Below are 23,486 nucleotides of genomic sequence, written 5' to 3' on the forward strand. Positions count from 1 at the left end.
CTGGCGCAGCTCAGGGCCCCAGGCAGGTCATGACCTTCCGCTCCTTGCCAAGAAACAGATACTTTCAGGGTGAATAAATGGGCACAGAAAGAGTGGGTTTTGGTGAGGGGGGAGCTGGAGGATGACACGGACTTTTTCTTCCCTGTGCTCTGCCTTTTTTCCTGGCAGCCACATCCATGAAGAAGCCACCTGGCCCCTTCCGGTCTATGGGTGGAAGCGACAGCCCCTTGCCCATCTCACAAGGCCTCTTGCAACTGCTGACGATTTAGGGTGGCCATTTATGTATCCCTGAAAAGAGGGCATCAGTTTGCATGACATTTGCATATGTAAATGTACAGTTTAGGGGCAAATTTAGAAATAATAACTATCATTTAAATAGAAATGCAATGCATCTCACCATAGTGGGGTAAACTGACCAGGTGACCTGTGTGCCAGCTCAGTCTCCTGCACAGGGTCTAAGTTTTGATGGGCAACTTCCAGGCCCCTGCACAGCTCTCCCTTCTGATGGTTCTTTAAACCGGACTTGGACTAGACGGTCCTTCAAACAGAGGATGCCTTCAAACAGAGGGCTGCTCACTCACAGCCCTTCAAATAGAGGAGTATTCTCTGTAAAGCAGGACACTTGGCCACCCTAGTTTACATTTCTCTGGTCCTCTGGGAATTTCACCCATTCTGACGGGCTTCTTTTCTGGTCTTATGGTTGACTTGCAGGAGTGGAGAAGAGAGCCTCTATTAATCTTCTGCCTCTCAGGAGGCCTGGAAGAACCCATGCCTGGAGAAGCTGCTGAGAACTTAAACCACTTTCACACAAGCAGCTGACAAAGTAGTAAAACCGTTTCTGAACTGTACATCAGGTGAAAGACTGTATGGCTGGAGCCAGGTTTCTCTTTGTTAATAAAAACAAAATCAATGCACTTGCAAAATTAGCACAGTATAGAGAAGGCTAGACTAGAACTCTTGAGCCTAGGTATCTTTATGAACTGGTTTGCACATAACACTAACCCATGGTTTATTTAACCCACGGTTAACTCATGATTTGTTGTCCTACTCAGGGTTTGTCTGGCAGCTGATTGAACAAACCACAGGGTTTTTTCTGAATCCCTGGGTTGTTTGTTTCCCTTCTCCTTTGCCTGCTCCCTCCTTGTATCTCAAATGCTTTTGCAGGACTGTAGTACTGGTATGTAGAGAGGCTGGTGTGTGTGTGTGTTTTTACCACTTTTGCCTGCTGCCTCATTAGCCTGGCAAAACAACCCAAGAACAAACCATGTAATGACATGGTTCGCATGTAATGACAAGCCATGGTTTAAACAACCCAGAGTTCACAACCCAAAAACAAACCATGGGTTCACTTTCTGGATTGTTCAAGGTTAACAAAGTATGGTTAGTGCAGCTGGGTTTGAGACAACCTAAAATTCAACAACCCATATGATGGGTTAGTGTTAAGTACAGATCCAGCCTTTGAATGTTGCGTTTTACTTGCAGTCATGGATTTTGTAGTTTGAAGTTACGTAAATAGTGGTTTTGGATCCTACATGCAGGCCTTTAACCGACAGATATGGCTTTTGTAATCTTAAGTCACAAACTGTTACTAGTTTTTGTGCATGATATTGCGAGAAGATTTTTCAATCCTAAATTCCTTTCTCTGGCAGAATTCATTAGCAACCATGTTTACAGCACATGTTGAGAGCATTGCTGATTCAATCCATTACTTCAAAGGTTGTCCAAGAAGTGGTGAGCCATGATATGTGGAAATGAACGTGCTGAAAAGTTCACAAGTCCAGTTACTATTAGGGTGACCATGTGTCTTACTGTACAGAAGACAGTCCTCTATTTGGAGGTCTATCGGAGGAGAGTCCTCTATTTGAAGGGCTCCTCTGTCTTATGGGCTGTCCAGTCCATGTTGGGTTGAAAGACAAAGAACAATCAGAAGTGAGTGCTGGGCCTTGAAGTTGCCTACCAACAGATAGCACCTGGATAGCAGCACACTGCGCAGGCACACAGGTCGCCTGGTCACAGTCTTCCTCACTATGGTGAGACATACTGTGTTTCTATTTAAATTACAGTAATTATTTCTAAATTTGCATCTATACATATAAATGAGGATATGCAAATGTTATGCACATCCTGTGCCATCTTTTGTCCCGTTTCAGGGATTCATTTCCGCATTTCCTGGCCACCCTGGTTGCGATTCCAGAAGAAGTCAGCCTGTGAGATGGCTTCACCACGTTGAAATGGTGCAGGCAATTGGGCCTCGGTGTTGCTTCCAGGCAGACTCTCCTTCCTTAAGGCAGCTCCATGAGAGCCTTTGTGGGACCAAAGTGTCTATAGGGCCCATGGGCTGCAAAAGCACAACTGAGATGAGGCACATGGGCCCAGGGGAGAGCTATACACCTACTGAGTCCATTACGTTGGGATCCAGCCTTTCCGCCAAAGGAGTTCTGAGCACTCCCATGCAAAACGACCTCAGGTGGATGGATCCACGGAACAACTGGAGCATCTCGGTATCTCTGTCTAACTCAGCATGTGCAGGAGGGAGCCAGAGTAGTGGGAGGGATCTCCCCAAAAGGATGATTTAAATGAACAGAGATGGGAATTCATGTCCAAATGGATTAAATGCAGGGGGAGTTTAAGCTGATCCGATCCATCCCTACACATGGCAATGAAGCAACCTAATGGTGACCCTTCCGTGAACCCAAACTCCATTAGCCGCAAGGCCAGATTCCCCCCGCACGCCCCCCCAAACTGAAAACTCTTTCCATTCCATCGTGAGCCCAAATCCCCACACCCTTAATCACAAAGCTCCCTTTCCTTGGGTCATTCATGCGCATATGTCTTCTTGCTGCACCCACTGTCCTCCCCCACTTCCAACAAACATAAAGTGATTAGCTCAAGTCATTCCTTATAGCTGAAAAGGGGAACCACCCTGTGGCCATCTTGGTGATGAGAGGGGTAGAATAGAGGAGAAGAGGATCTGTACCAATGTTAGATATGCTTGCGGGGAGGACGACCATCCAGGGTCAGAATGCTCCCCCACTCCCTTCCAAACCCTAAAAACCTCTGGGTCAGCTGCATGTTGTTATTGTTGTTGTTCAGTCGTTTAGTCATGTCTGACTCTTCGTGACCCCATGGACCATAGCACACCAGGCCTTCCTGTCCTCCACTCTCTCCTGGAGTGTGCTCAAGTCCATATTCATTGCATCGGTGATGCTATCTAGCCATCTCATCCTCTGCCGTCCCCTTCTCCTTTTGCCTTCAATCTTTCCCAGCATCAGGGTCTTTTCTAGTGACTTTTCTCTTCGCATTATGTGGCCAAAATATTTGAGCTTCAGCTTCAGTACCTGTACTTCCAATGAGCAGTCAGGGTTGATTTCCTTTAGGATTGACTGATTTGACCTCCTTGCAGTCCAGGGGACTCGTAAGAGTCTTCTCCAGCACCACAGTTCGAAAGCATCGATTCTTCGGCGCTCAGCCTTCCTTATAGTCCAGCTCTCACAGCCATACGTTGCTACTGGGAAAACCATAGCTTTGATTATACAGACCTTTGTGGGCAAGGTGATGTCTCTGCTTCTTACTATGCTGTCTAGGTTTGCCATAGCTTTCCTCCCAAGGAGCAAGCGTCTTTTAATTTCACGGCTACAGTCACCATCTGCGGTGATCTTGGAGCCCAAGAAAATAAAATCTGTCACTGCTTCCATTTCTTCCCCTTCTATATGGCAGGAAGTGATGGGGCCAGATGCCATGATCTTAGTTTTTTTAATGTTGAGTTTCAAACCAGCTTTTGCACTCTCCTCTTCCACCCTCAACAAGAGGCTCTTTAGATCCTCTTCGCTTTCTGCCATTAGGGTGGTATCATCTGCGTATCTGAGGTTGTTGATAATTCTCCCAGCAATCTTAATTCCGACCTGTGATTCATCCAGCCCAGCGTTTCTCATGATGTACTCTGCATATAAGTTAAATAAGCAGGGCGACAATATGCAGCCTTGTCGTCCTCCTTTCCCAATTTTGAACCACTCGGTTGTTCCATGTCTGGTTCTTACTGTTGCTTCTTGATCCTCGTACAGGTTTCTCAGGAGACAGGTAAGGTGGTCTGGTACTCCCATCTCTTTCAGAATTTGCCACAGTTTGTTGTGATCCACACAATCAAAGGCTTTAGCATAGTCAATGAAGCAGAAATAGACGTTTTTCTGGAATTCTCTTGCCTTCTCCATGATGCAGCGAATGTTGGCGATTTGATCTCTAGTTCCTCTGCCTCTTTGAAACCCAGCTTGTACTTCCGGTAGTTCTCGGTTCGCATACTGCTGAAGCCTAGCTTGTAGGATTTTGAGCATAACCTTGCTGGCATGTGAAATGAGTGCAACTGTACGGTAGTTTGAACACTCTTTGGCATTGCCCTTCTTTGGAATTGGAATGTAAACTGACCTTTTCCAGTCTTGTGGCCACTGTTGAGTGTTCCAAATGTGTTGGCATATTGAGTGCAGCACTTTAACAGCATCATCTTTTAGGATTTGAAATAGCTCAGCTGGAATACTGTCATCTCTGCTGGCTTTGTTGTTAGTAATGCTTCCTAAGGCCCACTTGACTTCACTCTCTAGGATGTCCGGCTCAACAGCAATAGACCAGAGTGGAGCCATATTAGGGCTGAGCGAAGGCTAGGCCTGAATTGTCTCCACTATGGAATTTTTGAATGTGTACATGACCACCCCCACCATCTCTCCAAAAAATGCAAGATCTACAAAGTTCTGAGAAGCAGTTTGCCTAATCAACAGGAGTTTTTATATGAGCCAGCCAGATAAGGAACTGCCTGTATGTCACCATCTCTAGGCATGTCACCCAAATGGTCTAAGAACTTGTGGTTAAGCTAGACTTCCTGTTAAGTAAACGAGCATTCTGTGCATGATCAAGTGGCTGTTTAATCAATTTCCTTTAAAAAAAAGTTAGCTGCATCTAGCATACTGTGAGTTTATTTCACTTTGCAGAGGGTGAACCCCTTCTGCTGCAGCGTTGTTTCTCTCTTTCAATAAAGGCATGTTGTATCTGAAAGTGTCTTCAAGTGTTGGGGCCAGGACAATGTCCACACAATTCACGCTGCCAGGATATATCTTTGGGCAGCTGGGGATGGGAGTTAAAGAGGGTGAAGAAGCAAGTCTGTGGCCCAAGAGAGGGGGTTGGGAACCGGACCCACGGCAGGGTTGGCAACAGCACCCAGCATCCTTGGGGGCCCAGCACCCCAGGAGGGCCCATCAGCACTTGACTTGGGAATGTTCCTCAGCCTGAATTTACTGGGTGGTAGAGGCAGATAGTTAGGAAGCCGCCATTTTAATGCTCCAGAGTGGCATTGTACTACTGTTAAAATGGTGGGTGGGAATCAGGTGCTTGCTCAGATCATGGCGGTGCTGCTGTCCACTGTGCCACGGCTGCCGATAAGCTTTCTCGGGTATGTGGGGATCACTGGATGGCACTTTGATGGGGACCTGGAACCAGTCTTGGCCTGAGGTATGCTTCCTCCAAGGCAACCCCACCCCCATCCCGAAAGATCCCTTTGTTGGTGAGGAAGGCTCCCTGCTCCCTCCCTTAAAGATTATTCTTAGGTCATCTTTCAGTTAGACTTAGGACTCATTCCTGGAACCCTCGTTCAGCATCTGCTCTTAGACCTGGCCAGTTTTATAGTTTCTCATGACCCCCATGGCTATAGATTTCCAGGGCAAGAATCCTCTCATCACAAGGAAGGAATCATGGCAAGAGCCAACCAGGACCAGCTCCAGGCTTTGGAGGGGCCTGAGCAAGACCACCCCAGTGGGTTCTGTCCCTCAGTGAGTCTACCTTCTCATCAATATTATTGCCTGCTCCTGCTCCTTTGACAGCTATGAGCAAAAGGATCCTGACGGTAGGGTGCAAGCTACTATCTGAGGTGCTGGGCCCCCAAGGATGCCAGGTCCCACTGCCAACCCTGCCTCAAGCCCGGTTCCCACCCCCCTCTCTTGGACCCTCTCTAACTCCCATCTGCAGCTGGCCAGAGATATATCTTGGCAGCATTATGTCTTTAAAGTTCATGGCCTCTCTGCATGTGCTTCCTGCTGTAACAAAATTAATGGGAGTTGCTCTCATGTGAGTATGTAAATGATAGCTCTCCTGCCTTCCGGTTTGCCCTCTGATCCTGGTTGCGCTTTGGTCTTGATCTTGGTTCCTGGCTCCTGATGTGCGCCAGGCTGCTGCCCATGGCTCTGACAGTGACCCCAGAGGCTACCTCTTGAGGATTGGTCTGGAGAGCCGCTGCCAGTCAGTGTCAACAGCACTGGGCTAGAAGGAAAAATGGTCTGACTCAGTATACAGCAGCTTCCGATGTTCCTAAGAAAGCTTGGCAGATGCAGATTCTCCCATCATGCACCATGCTCGTCATGCATTCTCCCAAAGTTCACCCTGCTGGGCATCTTTGAAAGCCAGAAACGGCACATCTTCAGGATGGCGTCATCTTGGCAATTCCCATATCATTCCACATGGCCTAAGAACGTGACAGGAGCCCTGCTGGATCAGGCCATAGGCTTATCTAGTCCAGCATTCTGTTCCCACAATGGCCATCCAGATGCCTCTGGGAAGCCAATATGCCGGACATGAGACTTTGACCCACCGAGCCAAACACGGCCCACCAGCTGTGTCTGGTGGCCCACGGGGCGTCATAAGCTTTGCATTCAGAAGGTCCCAGCTTTGATCCCTGGCAGCATCTCCAGTTAAAGGGACAGGAAGTGCTAATTTCCATTTACGTCACTCCCTGCAAAACGTGGACTGTCCGAAGCCACAGCTACAGTCTTCTGCATCCATGGGAGCTTCCTCGCGGGCGGGGCGGGGCAGGGCCAGAAAGATTTAACTGCAGCTGCCATTCCATTTGGCAGCAGGGCAGGGGGCGACCCGAGACGAGGCGCAGAGCGAGCGGGCTGAACTCTCGACCCTGCGTTTCGAGGTGCCTGAGCAGATGCCCAACTGCCGTGGCACCCTGTGGCGCTGCCAGCAGGCCACTGCTACATTTTCATAACCCACTTAGCCAGCCCCCTCACCTCCGCCCACCCATCCCGCCCGTCCTTTGCCTGGCAGGGATTAGAGAACATTCCGGTTCATTTGCAGGCCACTGGGTGAGTTGCCTTGGCAGTTCCACGCACACATATTCACACCCCTCCCTGCCCACGCCCCCTGCCCGGGGTTATATTTAGCAAACGCACGAGCTGGATGCCAAGTCGGTGTGTGTCACTGCGTGAGACGCATGGAGAGGGAAGGTTCCGGATGGGAGACCAAGAGGCAGCTTGGTAGGGGTTTAATCCCTGACCCTCTGCTCTGCACGACTGGCTGGGATAATGGCCACCATCCTCAATAGCCCATTTCTGCTCCCCTGGCCTTTCAGGAGGAGCAGATGTGAGAGGCAAGCTAGAGAGCCCAGGCCCTGGCTTAAAGGAGTTTTACTCCCAGCCAAATCGAGGTCTAGCAGTGTCCTAAGGGAGAAGGGCCTGCTACCTAAGCTTCACTGTTGTCAGCACGACAACAAGGAGCCAGACGGCTACCCAGCCACCCCCATGAGATAAGAGGCAGGCCTTAGTTCCAACAAGGCTTGGAGCTCTGTGCCTTCAATGGAGATGCTCTTAGGGTCACTGCTCAGCACCACGAGCAGGAGGTTTTGTGTTTGTTTGCAGGGAACAGTGTTTTAAAGGTGGTGGCTTTGTCTGAAAACTAAACCGAGGAGGACCACACGTAGCAGGAACGAGAAAGATGTCAGCGTGAGACCCAGGACCACCACCGCCAGAGTAGCCAATACTGGGCAAGATGCACCAATGATCCAACGCGGTATAAAGGATCCTTCGCCAACCTGACACCCTGTTTTCTTCGCTAGAGCAAAATATCTTGGTTGCATACCACATTTCTGTGTCTGGCAGGGGGAAAAACCAAACAGCTTTCTTGATCTGGGACCAAGCTCTAAGACGTTTGTCAGTAAATATTTAGGCTTGAGAATTCTGGGGAAAAACTGTATCTGGGACTTAAATAAACCTACATTTTAAAAAAAAATCTACACGGCATATGGAATCTTAAGGTACAAACACATGCTTTCTAAGTGAACTAATGAACTTATTCAGCGGGGTGCGACAGACACCAGACCCTTTCAGTTTAATCAAACTCTTCTGCATTTTTTTTTCTACCCTGTATTGCTGGGGTGGGGGTGGGGGAGAGCCCTGGAGCTTAAGACACATGTCTTCTTCTATCACTATGATTTACCCACATTGCTCGTTTAACGTGCAGAAAGCCTGGCAATCTTATTTCTTTATTTTTTCTAGTATTTAGAAGCCGCCTATTAGGACATAGTTCTTACAAGGCGGCTCGCGTAAAAATAAAACCTAAAATACAGTAAAAATGATTTTTTAAAAAAACAACAACAAACATTTAGGGCTTTATAGGCCAAAAACAGCACTTTGAATTGGGCCCAGTAACACACCAGCAGCCTCTGCAACTGACACAGAATTGGTGCAACATGTACCCATGGCATAGTTCTCAGCAGCATCGGGGTGGCTGCCTTCTGTACCAGCTGAAGTTTCCAGATAATCTTCAAAGGCAGCCCCACAGAGTACATTCCAGTAGTCCAACCTGGATGCGACTGGTGCATGAGTAACTGTGGTGAGATTCAATCTCTCTAAACAGAGTCACAGCTGACTTACCAACCTATGCTAGTAAAAGGCACTCCTAGCCACTGATTCCGTCTGCACTGACTCCCTCTGCACTTCCACAAGTGAAGCCAAGTTCAGGAGGGCCCCCAAGCTATGAACTTGGTTCTTCAGGGGGAGTGCAGCCCCATCCAAGATTGGTCACATCCCTCCATCAAATTGATCAAATTCCCAACCCACAGTACCTCTGCTTTGTCTGGATTAAGTTTCAGTTTATTTGCCCTCATCCATCCCAAAACTGTCACCAGAACCTGTTCAGGAGATCCACAGTCTCTCCAGGCCTCGTAGGTGGAAAAGACAGGTAGATCTGGGTATCATCTGCATGTTGTTGATATTGTAGCCAAATTACTCTAGCAAGCCATTTCATGTAGATGTTCTATAGCTTGGAATTTTGAGGCACCCCAAAAGCCATGGGTTAGAACAGATGTCCCCCAGCAACGACTTCTAAGACTGATCTAGGAAGGATGCGAACCACTGCAGTGCAGTGCCCTGCAAACCCATTCCAGTCTGATGCCCCAGAAGGATATCATGGTAGATGGTCTCAGAAGCTGCTGAGAGGTCCAAGAGAACCAACAGGGTTAATGTTTCATAATCAGTTTCAGGTAGGGATGCATGAATTTTGTTAAATAGGTTTCAACTGTGTTTTGCAGATGGTCTTTTGTTTTGTCATCTGTTCACTGATGGAATCGGAAATTGTTTTACCACAATTTCATTCTACTTGCGTTAATTCGCATTAGCGCTAATGTGAATTACCATCATCTGTTCACTGATGGAATCGGAAATTGTTTTACCACAATTTCTTTCTACTTCTGTTAATTCGCATTAGCGCTAATGTGAATTAGCAGTGTCTGTTCACTGATGGAATCAGAAATTGTTTTACCACAATTTCTTTCTACTTCTGTTAATTCGCATTAGCGCTAATGTGAATTAGCAGTGTCTGTTCACTGATGGAATCAGAAATTGTTTTACCACAATTTCATGCTACTTGCGTTAATTTGCATTAGCACTAATGTGAATTAGCGCAAATCCCCCCCAAAAGTGAAAAAATGGTCCACAAGTCCATGGAATCCATGTAACTCAGAAAAACCTGGTCCACTGCGGAATCCGCAGGTCAGATTCATAGGCATCCAAACTCATTTGAATCCATTGCAGATTTTTCCGACCTCCCTAGTTTCAGGTAAAGAGCAGCAACTATTATTCCCATTTTACAGATTAGGAACTGAGACTGAAAATTAGTGACTTGTCCAAAGCCAAACAATGAATTTCTGGCAAAGGCAGGACCTGAACCCAATACCCTCTAGTTCCTGGGTGTATTTAGGGAGAGGGAGATGATTGAAAAGGCCAATTTCCAAAAGGCAATTCAGTAAAGTGCATGCACTCGGCACCATCAGCACACACACATCAACCCTACAAATTGGAGGGGAGCTCTTGGGAATAGATGGGCTTGTAGATATGGAGCTGAATGTCAGCTTCCTTTTCTTTTTTTAAAAAAGCATGTTTATAGTCCTTATGTTTTGAAACATGTTAGCAATGTCTGCTGAAACCTCAGTAAGCCAGAGAGACAACTGAGAATATCTTGCGGGGGCAGGGGTGGGCGGGATTTTAATGCCCTGCACAGCTCCTTGCCTTTTTTGCATAGCAAGCATGATAAATTATACGAAATTAGATAAATCATGTAAATTTGCTCAATTTCCATAATTTATGAAGGACACAGAAAGAATTGAGTTATCCAGCATCTCATGTTATGTCCCTCTCTCCTTCTATACAACAGTTAAAGGGACTGGAGCTCATTGCGTCTGGTCCCTAAAGCAACTCTACACCATCCAACAAACTTCTTTCACTGAATCAGAGGGTGACACCCTGATGCCTGAGAAAATAAGACATTCTCAACACAGCAACATCACGTGGAGAGAATCCTGCAAACTCCTCCCGGCAGGGCTCCAGAAGGGAGAAGGCCCCCAAGACCATTCTGCCCCCTTTGTTCACTCAAGGCCAAGGGGACCTGGCTTGCAACACTCTTGGGTCAAATCATGAGGGAGCCGCCAACTTGGATCAGGCCTACACCCTCCTCTCCTCGTATGAACATCTCCTAACCTGACCCCCTGCAATTAGTCCATGTAAAGAATTTTCCATCCTCATAGGGTGGCCAGGTGTCCTACTTTACAAAACACAGTCCTCTGTTTGATGGCATCTTTCAAGTGCGGTTTAAAGATAACCTTCCGAAGGGAGTGCAGGGGCCTTGAAGATGCCCATCAGCAGTTAGCGTCTGGACAGCATATGGAGCAGGCAAACAGGTCACCTGGACACAGTCTTTCCCCCTAGGGTGAGATGCAGGGGCGTTACTAGGTTCTTAAAAGATCCGGGGCACAGGCCCATAACACAAATTTGCATGCATATATGTGTGTGTGTGTGTGTGTGTGTATACACACACACACACACACACACGAGTCTAAGCGCACATTTAATGTGTGTGTGTGTGTGTGGTGTGTGCACAGATTACAAACATACATACATAAGAAGTGTGCACTGATCCCCCACCCCACTTCAACTCAGACCCTGATTCAGCATTTTGGAAAACATCCCGCTTCTGCTCTGGCCAATTTGTAGTCGGATCCCTTCAGCTCAGCACCAAACCTGAGTCAATGTTTGGAAAAATGAGTCTTTATGCTTCCTGTTGACTACCATGGGAAATTAGAAAAAAAACTTAACTTTTTTCTCTTGGTCAGAACTGGATAATAATTTCAGGCATAGTAGCCCCCTAGAAGGGGATTACACCTGCCCAATGTCAGAAAAATAGGTGCAGGGTTTATATTTTGATTTTCTTTTAAAGAGAACTGACAATAGCATTTTTATTCCTTGGAAGAATTGGATAAAAAATTCAGGATTCATTGCCCCATCACAGGAGATCATGTCTGCCAAATTTCAGAATGATAGCCACAAGGGTTTTTGAGGTCTCCAAAAGAAGACAAACTTATCTCCCTATGTTCCTTGTGGAACATTGTTCTGAAAATTACAGACAGCCTACAGTTGTCACTAAGTAAGAAACCAGCAAAGTTTCAGAAAGATAGGTGCAGCGGTTCATGTGGAAGGGGAGTTCTCCAATTTGGGGGAGGGAGTAATTTGCTTTCCCTTCCATTCACCCCTCCCCCAACAGTTTTTGGGTGAATTTGTATGAAAATGCACAGGTCATTAGAGGTGTCCCCCAGGCAAGAAACCTGCAAAGTTTCTGAAGGATATACATGCATGCAAATTTAGAATTACTAGAATTTATTTACATTTCACCAATGTTAGCAGGAGGTGGGAAGGTGCAGGACTCATGTCCTGCTTGTGGGTTTCCTATGGGCATCTGGCTGGCCATTGTGTAAACAGAATGCTGGACTAGATGGACCTTGGTCTGATGCAGCACAGCTCTTCCTATGTTCTTAAATACAGAGTGCCTCTGAGCATGTGCAGAATGTTTTTCTTTCACCACTGGGCACTTACATTATCCCCCAACCAATTCTATTCCCCTCCATGCAACCATCCCTCCTCATCCTACCATCCTCCAGCAACTCTTCATAAAAAAAGATGTCTTATTTTGTGCAACTCCTCTCTCCCTCCTCCTTGTTATGCACAAGCTGTCATTGTATCTTCCTCCCCATAACTTCATTTGTGCCAAGACTTCACCAGGATTCAGCCAATGAGTCTGTTTTCAAAACTAAGGCTAAGTTATGGAGAAACTCTAAGCATGTACTAAGTGTCTTTCCCTCACCACTGAAGCTAGAGTTCATGCAAAATGGAAAAAACACACACACATGACAAAACATGCAAAACATGCAAAGCTGAAAGGGTAGTCAATTCATTAGATGAAATTGGGTAGGCACTGTATTAAGCCTGCAGCACCATGCTCACAACTCAGGACTTATTTCTGAGTAAACATGCAGAACATCAAGGTGCAAACCGCCCTGCAAAAGTAACTTGTGCTGGAATCCTATGCACACTTTCCTGAGGGTAAGCCTCATTAAACTTAACGGGGCTTCTGAGTAAGCATACGTAGGATTGCATAAATTAGCAATATTTATCCCCCCTCCACTTAAAAAACAAACCCCAAACTCCTATTTTTTTTTAATTAAAGCTTTCCGTTCATAGGAACATAGGAAGCTGCCTTACGCTGAGGCAGGCCCTGGGTCCATCTAGCCCAGAATTGTTGACACTGACTGGCAGCAGCAGCTCTCCAAAGTTTCAGGCAGGATTCTTTCGTAGCCCTACCTGGAGATGCTGGGGATTGAACCTGCGACCTTCTGCATGCCAAGCAGGCGCTCGACCACTGAGCTACAGCCCTTCCTATTGCTGGATAATGGCAACTGACAAACAAACCAGCCCCAGATTTGTTTCTCTGTGACCATGTGAACCCACTCTTCTCAAAGACTTGAGTGAGAAGGAGAAAAACCAACCCTCTTGTCTGTTTGTATAAAGTCAAATACAGTTCAGAACTTCTCTTGCCCACCGAAGAGAATTCTCTTTGTTCCCCAAGATATGCTCTGGGTGGAATAAAGAAGAGAATGGAAGAAAGAACAGGAAAGGGGAGGGAAGAAGAAACAAAGAATGGTGATTGGAAATGTGCGCGGGGGTGGGGGGGCAGAGAGAATTCCCTAAGCCAAGTGGCTCCTTTCAGAAAGGTGGTACTTCAGAGGAATTTAGGAGGCTGTGCAGGGTTTGCAAGGATTGTATGTACTTAAATTAACTTTATGAGGTGAGGTGGCTGAGGGCTTTTTCTAGCTTTTTTAAAACTGTAGAACCTATTTAAAAGCCACAGCACTTTCACGATCATGACACCACATAGTCCTAACCCTCCCTTTGGGATTATTTGAGTCCTACAGCTATTTAGGAGAAATTAAAGTGGAGAGGGAGAAAGAAGTTTGTGGAGGCTGATTGGATCCTTTGCTGCACTGAAGCTACTAAACTTCTGCAGAAGCCAAAGGTCCCAGTTCGGGGCAGTAAAATCTGATGCTGTGTGAAATACCAGTATTTCACATGGAGCTCTTTCTTCCCTTCCTTCTCCCTCTTCAAAATTTAATTGCAGGCAAGCTCCCAACAGTGGGCATGTAAGAGCAGAAAAGAACAGTGGGGGAGAGAGGTTTTTTGCACCTCAAAAAAAATCCTACACCAGAGATTAGGGATAGTGACCTCCTAATGGTCAACTTAAACATCTTCTGATTAGGATGTCTAATGCCCTGGGTGACTTGACAGTTTTTACTTTTTGTTTTAGACTCTGAGAAAAGGAAACTTTACGCATGGCTAGCGCAAAAGCCTAGCCATGCGTAAAGTTTCCTTTGCAAGAAAGCCAAGTGGCTGTCTGATGAAGCTTTATAAGTAGCTGAGGAAAGAAGGGAAGCGAAAAGCAAGGGGAGAAAGGGGAAGATATACCCAACTGAATGCAGATTTCCAGAAAATAGCAAGGAGAGACAAGAAGGCCTTTTTAAATGAACAATGCAAGGAAATTGAGGGTAACAATAGAATGGGAAAGACTAGAGAACTCTTCAAGAAACTCGGAGATATCAAGGGAACGTTTTGTGCAAAGGCAGGCATGATAAAGGACAAAGAAGGCAGGGCCCTAACAGAAGCAGAGGAGATTAAGAAGAGGTGGCAAGAATACACAGAAGAACTATACAGGAAAGATCTGAATGTCCCTGATAGCCATGAGAGTGCAGTCACTGAACCTGAGCCGGACATCCTAGAGAGTGAAGTCAAGTGGGCCTTAGGAAGCATTACTAACAACAAAGCTAGCGGAGATGACAATATTCCAGCCGAGCTATTTAAAATCCTAAAAGATGATGCTGTTAAAGTGCTGCACTCAATATGCCAACACATTTGGAACACTCAACAGTGGCCACAAGACTGGAAAAGGTCAGTTTACATTCCAGTTCCAAAGAAGGGCAATGCCAAAGAGTGTTCAAACTACCGTACAGTTGCACTCATTTCACATGCCAGCAAGGTGATGCTCAAAATCCTACAAGCTAGGCTTCAGCAGTATGCGAACCGAGAACTACCGGAAGTACAAGCTGGGTTTCGAAGAGGCAGAGGAACTAGAGATCAAAGCACCAACATTCGCTGGATCATGGAGAAAGCAAGAGAATTCCAGAAAAACGTCTATTTCTGCTTCATTGACTACGCTAAAGCCTTTGACTGTGTGGATCACAACAAATTCTGGCAAATTCTTAAAGAGATGGGAGTACCAGACCACCTTACCTGTCTCCTGAGAAACCTGTACGAGGATCAAGAAGCAACAGTAAGAACCAGACATGGAACAACCGATTCGTCCAAAATTGGGAAAGGGGTACGACAAGGCTGTATATTGTTGCCCTGCTTATTTAACTTATATGCAGAGTACATCATGAGAAATGCCGGGTTGGATGAATCAAAGGTCGGAATTAAGATTGCTGGGAGAATTATCAACAACCTCAGATACGCAGATAATACCACCCTAATGGCAGAAAGCGAAGAGGATCTCAAGAGCCTCTTGTTGAGGGTGAAAGTGGAGAGTGCAAAAGCTGGTTTGAAACTCAACATTAAAAAAACGAAGATCATGGCATCTGGCCCCATCACTTCCTGGCATATAGAAGGGGAAGAATTGGAAGCAGTGACAGTTTTTATTTTCTTGGGCTCCAAGATCACCACAGATGGTGACTGTAGCCATGAAATTAAAAGATGCTTGCTCCTTGGGAGGAAAGCTATGGCCAACCTAGACAGCATAGTAAGAAGCAGAGACATCACCTTGCCGACAAAGGTCCATATAATCAAAGCTATGGTTTTCCCAGTAGTAACATATGGCTGTGAGAGCTGGACTATAAGGAAGGCTGAGCGCCGAAGAATTGATGCTTTCGAACTGTGGTGCTGGAGAAGACTCTTACGAGTCCCCTGGACTGCAAGGAGGTCAAATCAGTCCATCCTAGCGGAAATCAACCCTGACTGCTCATTGGAAGGACAGATCCTCAAGCTGAAGCTGAAATATTTTGGCCACCTACTGCGAAGAGAAAACTCCCTGGAAAAGACCCTGATGCTGGGAAAGACTGAAGGCAAAAGGAAAAGGGGACAGCAGAGGATGAGATCGCTAGATAGCATCACCAATGTAATGAATATGAATTTGAGCACACTCCGGGAGAGAGCGGAGGACAGGAAGGCCTGGTGTGCTATGGTCCATGGGGTCACGAAAAGTCGGACACGACTTAACAACTGAACAACAACAGTGCAAAAGCCACTGGACCCAACTGTCTGAACTTTGGCAGGCTCAGTCATCTCTATAGAGGCTGCCAGGTCCCCAAATTCCATGCACATATGTGGAACCCCCCCCCCCAATATAGCTCTTTACTTTGACAGATTTTCCTGGAAAAAGCCAATTTTACCTGTGGCTAGCACAAAAGCCACTACACTTAACTGTCTGAACTTTGGCAGACTCAGTCATCTCTATAGGGGCTGCCAGGTCCCCAAATTCCATGCACATATGTGGAACCCCACCCCCCCAATATAGCTCTTTACTTTGACAGATTTTCCTGGAAAAAGCCAATTTTACCTGTGGCTAGCACAAAAGCCACTACACTTAACTGTCTGAACTTTGGCAGACTCAGTCATCTCTATAGGGGCTGCCAGGTCCCCAAATTCCATGTACGTATGTGGAAGCACAAATATATATATATAGCTCTTTGCTTTGACACATTTTCTTGAAAAAAGCAAACATTACCTGTGAGTACAACAAAAGCCACTGGACATAACTGCCTGAAATTTGGCATATTCAATCACCTTCATGGGGGCTACCAAACCTCCAAATTTCATGTATTTATCATACAAACTAAAAAGGTTATGGCCTTTTTTCCCCCAATGCAAGTCGATGGGAAAATGTAAAAAAAAAAAAAAGGAAAAAGGCAATTGGGACAGCTCAAAAGATCCAGGGAACAGCCCAAAAGATCCGGGGCCCATGCCCAGGTCAGCCCTCGTTTAACGACACCCCTGGTGAGATGGATGGTATTTCTATTTAAATTCTAGTCATTATTTCCAAATTTGCAACTATACCTATAAATTAGAATATGTGATTTTTATGCAATTCTGTGTCTTCTTTTAAGCCTTTTTGGGGGTGACGTGTTTCCTCTTTTTTAGCAGTGCATGAGCATCCACCTTACCTCCAAGGGGAGCAGGCAGATCCTTGAGCTGGAGGGGTGCAGATAATCCATATTTTGGTCAACACGTCGATTGAATTTGCATCATTCTTGTTTGATTATCACAGTGCACCAGCCATTGTGGGATGGGATGGGGTGGGGGTGGGGGATACTAAAAAGGCAGCTGCCTTGAGCTTCTGGATCTAACATGATTGTTCTATATCATATCCACTTTTCCTTCTCGCCCACCCCATCCTTCCTTTTGTGTAACCATAGAAAAGCAAGAGCCTGGCTCAGCAACCCCTCCCTCCTTTGCCTGGCTATCATTCCCTAATCCTTTATATTCTCATCTGTGGTGCCATAGCGCCCCCTGCTGGAACAGGGTTGCTCTGTCATGACCTTCTCGTGGCTTGTTGTTGTTGTTCAGTCGTTCAGTCGTGTCCGACTCTTCGTGACCCCATGGACCATAGCACGCCAGGCCTTCCTGTCCTGCGCTCTCTCCCGGAGCGTCATCCACAGGTTTTACAGGCAGCAGCAACCTAGATCCAGTCAGGCTTCCACATATTCATTGACTCTTCTTCAAGCAGCCCAGTGCATAAGCTCTGTGCAGCAGAGTCCACAAAGGCACAGAGGTTGGGACAGGGCCTGCTGCTGCGTTTCCGTTCCCCCTCCATCCATGGATTTAGTAACCCGCTGGTTGCCTAGAAGGCAGGACCTGCCAAGTTTAGCAACTGCTACGAAGGTCTGTGTTTGGGGCAGGGAGCATGCTGGGAGGAACACAGCTTCTAGGGGAGGGGGTCCAGAGGACAGCTATGAGAGGGTCCATAGCTTGGCGACAGAGCACATGCTTTGCATGTAGAAGGCCCTGGGTTCAAGCCCTGGCATCTCCAGTTAAAAGGATGACGGGGAGCAGGGCTGGCAAAAACCAGTGCCTGAAACCCTGGAGAGCCACTGCCGATCAGAGCAGGGGATATGAGGCCAGAAGCCGGGTTTGAAGGTGCTCTTGGAAAAGCGGCCCCTGGTGGACCCCCTCCTGTAATGTGACTGCTCTCTGGTGGCACCTCCTAGCTCCCCTCCTAGTTTAACGATACCCCTGGAAGCAGCTGGGAGCCATTTTTCTATCCCACAATGCCCTGGGGCAACACTTTTGTCAGGAGTATTGTGGAAATTTAGGTGGCAGCTCTGAAGACACTGCCTGCCACCACCAGAAAGACAATTTTTCTTTTTTTAAAGGCGATCCAGAGCAGGCCTCAATGGTGGGCCCTACTAAGGCTCTGGGCCACCAGACATTGCCCAGGAATGCCACCGGCTGACTCAACTAATGAGCTGACATCATAGGATAAGGCAGTTTTATATGTTCACCGAGCTTCCCAGCCTAACCAGTCTTTCATCATCGTAATAAATCTCTATCAAACAGCTTCAGTAAGATGTGCATTTATTTTTGTCATACTGATGGACACCAAGCCCAGATGGAGAAATGCCCCCCCCCAAAAAAAACAAATAACAGATGGAATGCTGGGCCAACATCTTTAAAAGCCAAAATCATACACAGAAACAGCAGTACAGGGGCCATTTCAACCCTGACCATGAGGAGAGATCTCCACATGAATGGCGGCTTGTGTGAAGTGTCGTCCCCCCCGCCCCCGCTCCCGCTCACCATCCAGGTGGTTCAAGCCATTTATAGCAGAATGATGGGAATGCCTAGAAGCCCAGTGGGAGAAGCCATTTCAAAGGTTTCTTTTTGACACCAACATTATCAGCACATGTTGCTAAACCCCATGCCACATAGGACAGTCTCCCCCAACCTGGTGCCCTCCCAATATATTGGACAACTCCCACCATCCCCAGCCAGCATGGCCAACAGCTGGGTACAACAGTATTGCGTGACACATAGCGGTGGGGCCACCTGTCTAACTTTTCTCAAATGTGATGCCATACTGCAAGGAGAAAAGCAACTTGGAGGAGGGGCAAGTTTAAGTGGAAAAACAGCTCAGGGGGGGTGGAAGGGTAAAGCAGCCCCTTCTCCCTCCCCACTTCTGCCACCCTTGCCTTTCTCCCCACTTTTCATTTTTCAAGATGAGGCTGGACAGCCACCTGTCAGGGATGCTCTGACTTGGATTCCTGCATTGAGCAGGGGGTTGGACTCGATGGCCTTGTAGGCCCCTTCCAACCCTACTATTCTATGATTCTATGAAAACCAAACACAATGGCAGAAAGAATTGTGCACTGGCACATGATGAGTCATGTGATCCTAACAGAGACAACTGTGGACAGGTTTAGCAGGCTTCATTACAGCAATGTGGTTGCGTGATTAACCAAAGGCCATCGCCAGAATTCACAAACGGCAGGGAGGGAAAGTGTCGACAAGGGCTGACCGTCACATTATGCCAACAGATGCAGGTCTTGAAATGCGAGTTGCCACCACACGGCTGTGAAACTGTAGCATCAAGGGAGCCATTTCCATTGGAGACGTGGTGAGCAGGAGGAAGCACTGGACCCTGCCTCGGCCCATCGCTTTTTCCCCTCCTCCAAGCCATTTCCCCTTCCTTCCTCCCCCAGGGCTTATATCTGGTCTTGCAGCTGGACTTGGAGAAACATGGCTTTGGGGAGAGTGTTGGGAGGGATACAAAAGATCAGCTCTCCCCTGGCATCAGCCACTTCTCCCCTGGAAATATGCCGCCCCGCTCACACACCTGCTCTTTTACAGCTGTTTGGTAGTAAGCCACCCTCGAAGACACACTTCAGCCTCCCAACTGGTCACATTTATGGACTAATGTGCAAGGCTGTGCTCATATGCAGTGGCCAGTTTTGAAGGGCAGGGTTCCTCATGAAACCCTGGAGAGCCACTGCCAGTCACTGTCAACAGTACTGGGCTAAATGGCCCTATGGTCTGATTCAGCGGAAGGCAGCTTCCGATGTTGCTAGGAGGGGCTTGCCCATGGACTCCCAAAACCCTGCTTCTGGTACCACTGCACATCCTTAGCAGACTTAGATGACTGCGTTTGAGAGGCCACAGTGGTGGTGGTGATAACCCAGCCTGGCTGCAGGTTGAGGAAGATTAAGATAGCCTGTGTCCACACACATGTTGTTTTAGTGTGCAGCAAGAGATACTTGGCGCATGAGTGTGTGTGCTTCTGTGCACACTCCTCTGAGACTGTGCCTACCCAGTCCCACGCTCTCTGGGAACGACACTGTAATAACAATAAATGAGTGGCTAAAGGCTAGTCCCTTGGTATCCATGGGTAGACTCCTGCCCACCAGGGGAGTTCCTCTGCCTGCCCCACCCCAGTAGCTAACCTATAAATTTCATGTGTAGCCACTGGAGTGGGATGGCCATTAGCAGAATTAACTTCTGGATCGCTTCTTTAGAGTTCTGACTGAAACCCGGAGCGGATGCACCGCCCCACTGACATCGGAGCCACCAGCCTCCACTGCCTGGAGCTATAACCAGACTCCAAAGGCAACGAACGGCCCTTTGATAGGAGCCGGCGCGGCCTCCCTCCCCGCTGCCAGCAAAAGCACAACACAGACAAAACTTGGATGGAGGGGGAGAGAGGCAGACTAAACATGCCAACGTTCTAGAGCACCCTTCCCCAACCTAGTACCCTCTGGATGCTTTGGACTACAACTCCCAGAATTCCTGCCCATGCTGGTTGAGGCCAATGGGAGTTGAAGTCCAAAACACCTGGAGGGAACCAGCTTAGGGAAGGCTGTTCTGAAGCCACACTTCTCAATTGAGCTGTGGCACCTCTCACTGAGCCCCCCCCCGCCCCCTGCCCCCCCAAGCCATTCCTTGTCTCAGGCACCTGCTCCCCCCACCCAGCCGTGTTTCTTTGTCATGCTGTGCACACTCACACACAGTGTCACAAGGGAACAAGGCATCTCGCACTGGATGACAATAGACCTTCCAGGCGGGCAGAGAACCGGGGCCACGGACAGTGACAATGGGAGAAGAAAACCTGAGGAAAAGCAGACCAGCCTTCCCCTAACCTGGCGCCCTCCGGATGGGTTGGACTTCCATCATCCCCAGCCAGCATGACTGGGGCTGATGGGAGTCATAGTCCAACTCATTGGGAGGGTGTCGGGTTGAAGAAGAGTAGGGCAAGGTTCTTGTGGCTCAACAGCCCTGGCAGGCCCTTCACAGATGTCCAGTGGCTTTGCACAAGCCCCCATCCAGAGTCCAGAGAAAAGAGCTTGCTGGGCCCCACAGGGGCAAGGAAACAAGAGATGCTGTGGAGAGCGGGAAAGAAAAGGGCACTCCTTGCCCTTAGGGCAAGTCCTAGTCCAGGGTGGTGATGACGAGGCAAATCTGGCCAGCAGGAGAGGAGACATGGAAGCCCTAGCCAGACACTGGGCTAGGCACTGCTTTTTGGATGCATGCGAGCTCTTCTCATCCCAGCAGGAGAGCAACAACGTGGGAACCAGAAGCCAGCCAGAGGGCCACAGCACCAGTAAGAATGACACCTGCACGTGGATGGCAGAGGCAGGAGAGAGTCAAGCCAGGCTTACCAGGTGAACAAAGGCTTCTCTTGCTCCAGTCCAAATTCGGACACCTGCATGCCTTGCACCGATAGGATCAGGACGTCTGGTTGTTTCTCAGATAGCCATCCAAATCGGAACTGCATTTCACTCAGGGGTGGGCACCTTGTTGGCACTCCAGATGTTTTGGCCTACAACTCCCATCAGCCCTCACCATTGGCTATGTTGGCTGAGGCTGACGAGGGATGTAGGCCAAAACACCTGGCAGACCACAAGCTGCCCACCCCAGATCTATCTGAATGGCACCATATGCAGTTGAGGGTACCTCCCCACCCACATGGTGGCACATTTATTTTAGCATCCATTAACCCGATTGAAGGAGGGAGACAAGGCTGTCATTCGGGAAACAGAGAAGACGTGTCTTGGGGCCCACTATGGACCAAGTGGAGGTACTTCTTGAGGGGCAGCTGAACCAGTTTCATCAGAGGAACCACTTCAACAGCCATATATGCTGCCCACTTCCCTCTTTGCTTCATTCCTCTTACCTTTGGGGGAAAACCGATGACTCTTAAAACAGCTGTGTATGGTGCAGGCAATATGGCTTTACCAGCCTTCCCCAACCTGGCATCTCCCAGATGCGTTGGGCCACACCAGGTTGGCGAAGGCTGCTTTATACCTTCGGGAAGGTGGTTGGCAATTTGGTGGGGCATCCCTGATCAGATCTCTAGCAGTTGTGTTTAAAAAAAAAAAAGCTTAAAAAGCTTAAAAAGCAGCCACAGGGGTGGGAGAGAATTGGGTAAGGGGTGCTACACTGGGGGGGGACCCTTTTCCAGAATGAAGTCACTGCCCACCCCCAACTACTACAGTCAGGGCCAGAAATATTGGAGCAAGGATAACTGTTTTGGCAGTGGGCCTCTGTACACCACCACACTGAAGCTGAAAGGAAACACGCCCAGATGGGAGCGAAGTCAGGACTTTCAGCTGTAATTCAAGGGGCTTGACAAAAGTGGGGCACTTTTCACTTTACAGTTGAAAGTCCCGACTTCGCTCCCATCTGGGTGTGTTTCCTTTCAACTTCAATGTGGTGGTGTGCAGAGGCCAACTGCCAAAACAGTTATCCTTGCTCCAATATTTCTGGCCCTGACTGTATACTCCTAGCAGGGGGGAAACTATTACAGGCCCAGCATGAGCTCTGTGCTGCCCCGAGCTCGGTATTGTGTTCAAGTATAAGAAATGTATATGCTTACACTGTGGGCAGAGAGATCAAAGATCTGCTAGCCAGGCCTGCTGTAGTTGGATCCTAGCAGTCAGAGATGAACTAGCTAGCAGAGACTTTCCTTTGGGCAGGAGTCTTTCTTAGACCTTAATACAATACAGAGCTGGGGACATTGCAAGCACGCCATGTTCTCAGACAATGCCCAGGACTGCGGCAGGGCCCTCCACTGATGCCTGCCCTGCCCACAAGAAGTTCTTATCCTAGTGGCCCCTGCAACGCCAGGGCGCTGGAGCTGGAAATCACCATTTAGATTTCTCAGAGTGCCCTGCAATTATGCTGCATCCAGGGTGTTGCAGGAAATTAATATGGCAGCTCCCGGACCCAACCAACGGCGATTGAAGTGCCACTAAAGACACCAGGTAAGCACACCTGGGGGAGCATTGATGTAGGAGGCATGCTCCAGGGGGCGCTTTGCCAAGGGGCACCTCAGACCTGAAGGCCAGCCCTGCACACATAGAGAGGCACGAAACATATATACCGCCCTTCCCTGTCACGTCTTGTTTGGCCCACAACTGGCCAGCAAAGTTATGGGTTGAATTCATACCTATTAAACAGTTACACCATTGCCTCCTCTCATGGCCAGGCGAGACCTGGCTCCATCGCTGCTTTCTGTTCAACAATGGACTTTATTCCAGTGGGCCTCTCCAGGATATAGATTTTAATCAGGATTCGACTGCTGCTTTTTCTACGCTATACACAGGTTTAATTATTTGATGTACTGTAGACCACCTTAATCATTTCTTGCACCACCACCCCATTGTATAAACAAGTCACTTGTTTTAATGGAAACTATGGCAGCCCACCTCAGCCCTAAGGTGCAAGCCGGGAACCTGAAAGGTAGCCAACTTTCCTGTGCCTCTGCTCCAGGGCTTTCAATGTAAGCTTAAGCCTGCATGTGATCACTGT

General features: G+C 47.9%; 1 protein-coding gene across 3 annotated transcripts in view; it reads right to left on the reverse strand.

The window, feature by feature from the left end:
- The window catches only part of LOC146351612 (major facilitator superfamily domain-containing protein 8-like), a 76,060-nt gene that overhangs the window by 17,814 nt on the left and 34,760 nt on the right, over positions 1-23,486 (reverse strand). The window lies entirely within an intron of this gene.

The sequence above is a fragment of the Heloderma suspectum genome, chromosome 3 (genome assembly GCF_057233095.1).
Source record: "Heloderma suspectum isolate Gila_16-S chromosome 3, 16-S_ref, whole genome shotgun sequence".
NCBI classification, from domain to species: Eukaryota; Metazoa; Chordata; class Lepidosauria; order Squamata; family Helodermatidae; genus Heloderma; species Heloderma suspectum.